Source organism: Microtus oregoni, unplaced genomic scaffold (genome assembly GCF_018167655.1).
Source record: "Microtus oregoni isolate MIOR12 unplaced genomic scaffold, Mior012 000007F_ref0000211, whole genome shotgun sequence".
NCBI lineage: Eukaryota > Metazoa > Chordata > Mammalia > Rodentia > Cricetidae > Microtus > Microtus oregoni.
In genome coordinates, this window is record NW_024543066.1 from 18,565,026 (window position 1) to 18,571,834 (window position 6,809).

Here is a 6,809-nt window from a genome sequence, read left to right on the forward strand (position 1 = left end):
GGGTCTCACATGCAGGGTCCCCTGAGGAACTCACATGGACCCTGGAGTATCATCTAACACTATTTCTTTTCATGGAATTCTTCTCCTTTTTTCCCCTTATATTGCTTTCATCTACAATGTATATTTCTCTCAGAAATTTGAAAATATAATGTTTTATTTTTCATGAAAGATAGCCTAATTTATAAGCAAATGACAGATTCTAGAGTTAGGAAAACTGGTGATTGGGCTCATTTCTATAAAATCTGAGAGTATCTACATGGTACTAAACACTATTTTTTTTAAAAAAAAAAAAACCTATTAGATAAATAAGGGTAGAAACTTGTGCCTTGAAGATTGATGTATTGATCCTTTCAGATATAAAAGCAGAAAACATGTGTTCTTAAAATCGAAAGTCAGATGTGGGCTGGGTACATAAGGTTTGTCTTCTCTGTAGAGAGGGTGACCATGAAAAAGTTCAAATAACTTATAAGCAATGGGAGCTATGGGGAGTGTAAATTTGTTGCTTGTTTAATATTGAGCAGAATATGGAATGTTTAGTTATAGGGTGAAATTTTCTATTCTGACATTAGAAATGAACAAAATTTGAATGATAAACTATATTCAAGTGTCAAAAACTCCTGAGGAATTGGGATTATCTCTTTGGTGTGGCCATTAAGAAATGGGCAACCAGAGGGAGAGGGGGAAAGTCTCCAAATGAAAAGACAGTAGCGACCTCAGGGATAAAATGAGAGACGAGAACCTTCCATATGTGCCACGGTGAACGAGAAAAGTCAGGATAGCAAATACCAGCAGGGAGGGAAGGTGACGTCAGCCTCATTCCAAAGCTAAGCTGAAGACAGTTCTTCCAAAGACTCCAGTTTACTTGGGAGTGTAGGTGAGACGGTGACCACTCCTGAGGAGGTCAATGGTTTTATCCCACTAAGTACTGGAAAGCTGTAGCTGGATAGACAGACAGACAGACAGACAGACAGACAGAAAGAAAGATAAGATAAGATAAGATAAGATAAGATAAGATAGTAAGTTCTTAAAAGAGAATTTACTGTTCAATGCTGAGTTAGCCAAAGACCATGATCACAAGGAACAATCACAAGTCAGAAAGCCTGGAATCAACTTCCCACCTTCTCGGGATAGAAGATGCCTCTGCAAGGCAGGTGTAGAGAGAATGGGGATGCATACAGACTTGCTGAGAAGTGTAAGGGGTAGGAGGCTGGCCTCAGGCAGCAAAAGGATGGGTACAAGGGATCTCACTTTCTGTTCCTGGGAGCTGACCTTACCTCCTCAATGTTAGCTGTGTAGCCTGATAGTCCCACACTTGAAGCCGGGGTTTGGAGTCAGTTATCTGCTAGGAGGTTCATTGTGGGCAGGTCTCTGAGATTCCGGAGAGGCAAATGATTTCCACAGTCTCATCTCTTCCGCTAGGCATGAAATGCTGAGTGACTTTGGAAAGCACAGAGTCAGCTTTCATGTACAGAATTCGATGTTTGTTCATTTCTCTTCCTTTCAATGCACTTGAGAGTGTGCAGGAAACCACAAAGGGACTGTAGATTATGTCATCCCAGACTCCTGCTACCCTAAACAGACAAGGTCCCAAAGGGAAGGCAACTCTGATGGGTGCTGGACGCTTGAATAGTTCAAATTCAGCACTTGCTTAAATGGCAGGAAACATAGGAGCCCCTGCATCTATCAGAGCCTCCGTTTTCTTCCCGATAGACTTTAATTTTAGGAGTTGCCAGACATGATCCAGTTTTTCTTTTTATTAAACTTTTCATAGTATTTTAATTCTATATCTTAAAGAGTTTTAATGCTTTTATTTCTACCTCCTTATAATTACCTAAAACTATTCATACACTATTCCTTTACTGGGTTTCAGTTTCATTTTTATCCATTTGCACATTCTTCTCCCTTTTCATAACGTTCTCAGATCCTTTTCTTTAATTTCTCAAAACTTCCTTTCCATTCTTTCCTTGCTGTCTTACCTGACTTCTTCCATTAGCTGTTTTTATTTTCATGTAAAATAATGATTAGGTTCATGCTGTATTCTATGTGAACAACATGCCATTTTGTGTTTTATGGTAATTGCTGGTGTAGTAATGTGTTTGCATCGATTTTATGTGTATGTCTGCATTTGGCTTGGCCTTGAGGTTTGTTTGCTCCTCTCTGAACAGTCCTGGGGAGGCTTCCCCTCAGAGACTCTCAAAATCGGAAGAGAAATCTATACCAAACATGAGCAAATTACAACAGAGAAACTCAATAAACATGACTAGGTAAGGTAACATTACATATTCCAAGTAATAATAATACCTCAATTACTAAACCTAAAGACAATGGAATGATTGACATGGTGGGCAAATAATTCAAAAGCCAACATGTAAAAATAATCAGCTACTTCAATGAGGAAACAACCAAATACAAAGATGAAGTAAGAAAATAAATTCAGGATACAGACAATAAAGTGAACATTGAAAAAAGAGAAAATGGAGATGGATAAGAAAGAAAATAAAGATTTGGGGAGAAAATAAAGAAATTAAAAACTCAGTAAAATTTTGATAATAGAAACCATAACGAGTAGATGAAATGAGGCAGAATATCAGAGGAGTGGGATAAGGAAACATGACACTCAGGCGCTGGTGGAGTAGAAATAGACAATGTAAAACACTAGACAGAAACTATTCATTAAAATTGGAACAAAACAGTTGCCAAGTACTGCAAAGAAATGGACATGGAAGTCCATTGAGAACCCCAGACAGACCAAAGAATGATGTCTCCACAACACATTGGAGTCAAAAATATCAAAGTTCAAAATAAAGAAACGATATTAAAAGCAGCTAAAGAAAAATTACCAATGTGTTACTAAAGCAAATCTATCCAAAAAATATTGCACCTCGGGATAACCCCTGTGATGTGATAAACATGGGACGATGTACCACAAGCAGCGAAAGGAAGGTGAATGGTAACAGAAGGAACCGCTTTCAGTACATATACCTTAAATCAGGAAGAAATAAAATAGCCAAGACCAGCACAATCAAAAGTAATTCATGCCTACGAGACCACCACTGTAGAAGACACTTAGAGGAATCCTATACATCTAGAGGGAACAGAGGGTCTTAACAATAAAAACAGAGAAAAGAATAAATTTCACGAGAAGAACAAATAGACAAAGGAAAATTAGGAACAGCTCAGTCGATGACTCAGCAGTTAAGAGCACAGGCTTCTCTTAATTCCCAGCATCCTCGTGGAAGCTCACAACTGTCTTTAATTCCATTTCCAGGGGATCTGGCACCCTTACACAGATGTACTGCAGACAAAACACCAACTCACATAAAATAAAAATAAATAAGTCTAAAAGAATGCTCAAGTCATTTCCAACTCAGTATACCAACTAATGTCTAACATAAAAAGAAGAGAAAAACAATGAAATCAACAGGAAAACAATCATCATAAGCGTAAGAGTCAGGCTGGGCAATAGTGGCACACACCTTTAATCCCAGCACTTGGGAGGCAGAGGCAGGAGATCTCTGTGAGTTCACAGCCAGCCTGGTCTACAAGAGCTAGTTCCAGGACAGGCTCCAAAGCTACAGAGAAACCCTGTCTCGAACATCTTACCCTCAAAAAACATAAGAGTCAAAAAATCCCTTTCAATAACAACCCTAAATGCAAATGGTTTTAGTTTGCTGATTAAATCACTTAACCTGCTGAATAGATTAAAAGGTAAGAGCCAATAATTTGTTGCATCCAAAAAAAACCACTCCTGTATTAGTTATTATTTTTTATTGCTTTGATAAAAAAACATGACCAATGCAATAAATAGAAGAGTTTGTTGCGCTTATGGTTCCAGAGGGTTAGAGTCCGTGATGGCAAAAGCAGGAAACTGGGAGCCCACATCTTGAACTATAAACCAAAGCAGAGAATGTGAGCTGGATATGGCACAAATCTTTAAACTCTCAATGACATACTTCCTCCAACAAGACCATGTCTCCTAAACCTATACAAGCAACACCATCAACTGGGGACCAAATATTCAAAGGCTGAGTCTTTAGGGATGCCTCATTCAAACCACCTTATTGGCAAAAAGTACATACAGACTGAAGGAGGAGCATTAAAATCAACATATCAGGCAAATGGAGGGCAAAAATGGCAATAGCTTTCTCTAACAAAGTAGACTTCATGCCATAATGAGAAAATATAAAGCAAGTGAATTCACATTAATAAAAAAAAGTGATCAATCATGAAAATAGGATTATTATAGATGTGCTGAATATTGGAGTACCAAATTGAATTTTAGAAACATTACTGGACATACAGAAATATACTCAACTATAAGAACAGAGAATGATTTGAACATCCCATTTCCATCAATACTAGATCATCCAAACAAAACAGCAAGAAACAAACCTTGGCATTAACATGCACCATAGATCAAAAGGGCTTAATAGATAGCTATAGAATATTCCATCTAAAAGCTTCAGAATATATAACATTCATTATCAACAGTAATAGTAGCTACTGCCATTGCTGTTGGCCACATAACAACCCAAGGACAAACCCATTCTGAATGGTCTATTTATATGGAACAACACCTACAAGCTCTTATCTCCCAATGTCTGCTTTTAAAAGACCACCTAATATCTATTTCATTGGCCATCACCCAAACACTTCAGGGACTCAGAAGAAGCCATTCAAGTGCAAAACAGCTTACTCATTGAGCTTTGGCCAACTTAATCCAAATATGGCTGCAGATTCTGCTCCTGAGAGTAAAATGATTGACAGGTGACACTAAATGTATCACTTATTTACATTTGCCATTCTGGAAAACACATGTGTTGTATTTCTCATTTCTCAATGGATAACCAAAGGTCTCATAGCTCACAGCAATGGTGTCCATTATTAAATAAAAACCACATACCTGTTCAGTAGTAGAAGAGAGAGTCATATTCAGGCGGAGAAGGTTGCCAAGCTTCTCATATTGCCATCACTACATGCCATCATCTATGGGAGCAGGCAAAAGGCCAGTGAGATGGTCTGGAAATCTGCAAGGTCACTTTCCTAAATATTTCATATATATATATATATATATATATATATATATATATATATATATATTTCCCTCAGAGGCAGAAAGGTGAAAATGCTGAGTAAACCACCAGGGAAAGACACTCAGTCCTATCCACATCCTTAAAACACAAATTAAAAAGAGATGTGAAGTAGCCTATTCCAGTTTTCAAAGACTATTCGGATGATGCTCACATGGTCCATGGTAGTTTGTTCAGTGCTTGCTTTCAAGGGCAGACAAGTACAGCCGTCACTCAGATATGGTAAGAGTTTGAATCCCCCTTCTAAGCAAATGCAAGAAGCACTGTGAAGAAAGGTTTACTTTGTAACTAGTCCTTTTATTCAAGTGAAGATTCAAAAATACATTGAGATACAAATGTTGCTACCTAATCACTCACCTGTTATTAAAAATAGTCCCTAGAAAGTAACTGTTTAGCAATTTATTTTTTAATTATCTTAAACATTATGTGGGGTCAGAAAAATCTAGAGAAAGATATTCTGTTGTCTTACCTTTATTTCCTGATCTTATAAACACACACACACAAATAAGGAACTTCAAGTCTTTATGTCAGTGACTGGCGGCTTGTACGTCTGAAGAAAAGTGTGAAAAACATCCATTTTCAAAAAAAGTTCTACTGGTTTTTTTTCTTAGCAAGAGAGTTCCTTGGAGAGGATGTAAGAATTATCCCACTCATAGTCTGGAAATAGTGAGTTATACCTGGACAGAAAAAGAAAACCTTGGTATTTTGTAAAGAACCATTGGCATTGGAAAATGCATGGTCAAACCAGAGGAAAAACAAGCAAACTAACTCTATCCACAGAAGAAAAACCCCTGAAATGAGCTGTTTAGAGCCGCTCTCTGGCCAGCCTCCTTGACAAGTAAAGCTTTGTGGTTAGGTTTAGTTGAAATGGTGAGTAAACCAGCTTCCTTTACAGGAATTTCCTGTGTAGAATTTTAACTAGTGCTCAACACCATTTCTCAACAGGGGAGTTCACTGTTTTCTTCCCCCTCTTTTCCCCTTTAAAACTAGAACCACCATCGTTGCCTTTGATTCCAAATCTAAAGACTTTCTTCTGATGAACTTTTAAGTGTCCGGCTCACCAATATCTCTTATAGGAAACAACAGTTCATCAATAAAGAAAGTGAAATAATATTAAAATTGAGAGTTACTGAAGCTATTTATGTACTTGCACATTAAAAGGAAACCTGGGAAAGCATAATTGAGAACAATTTAATTTGTAACAATTAGAACAATTTAGAGTGCTAGTCACAAGGAATACTGTATAAAGCATCTTAATTAACTGCATTATCATCCTCCCTCAAGAGACCACTATCCCCACAAAGATAAAGCTGAAGCAGCCAAGCACAGCAAGGCACCGGGGTTATTTCCACACAAGACTAGAGAAGAGTTTAAAATACAGCAGCAAAGCTCATGCCAGAGTGAGTGTGGGGGAAGCAGAAGGCTTCAGGAGGAACTGGCAACTGAAGACAGGTCTAAGCCGTTAAAGACATGTGAACCTATCCTATCCAAGAGGATGCGAGATCTCCTTACGGCTGACTGCAATGTGTGACAGGTTCAGCAGTAAAGACGTGAGGGCATGTGAGCTATAGGCAATAAAAACCTAGAAGGGCTTGAAAGAGGAATGGTGAGGATAAAGGCCAAATGGAAAACAAGAGGGCATTGTTCACCATAGGTGTTTAATAAATGCTGAAGTCCATTCAAGATACCTGGGGCTTGGGGAGTGTCCTTATCAAGTCT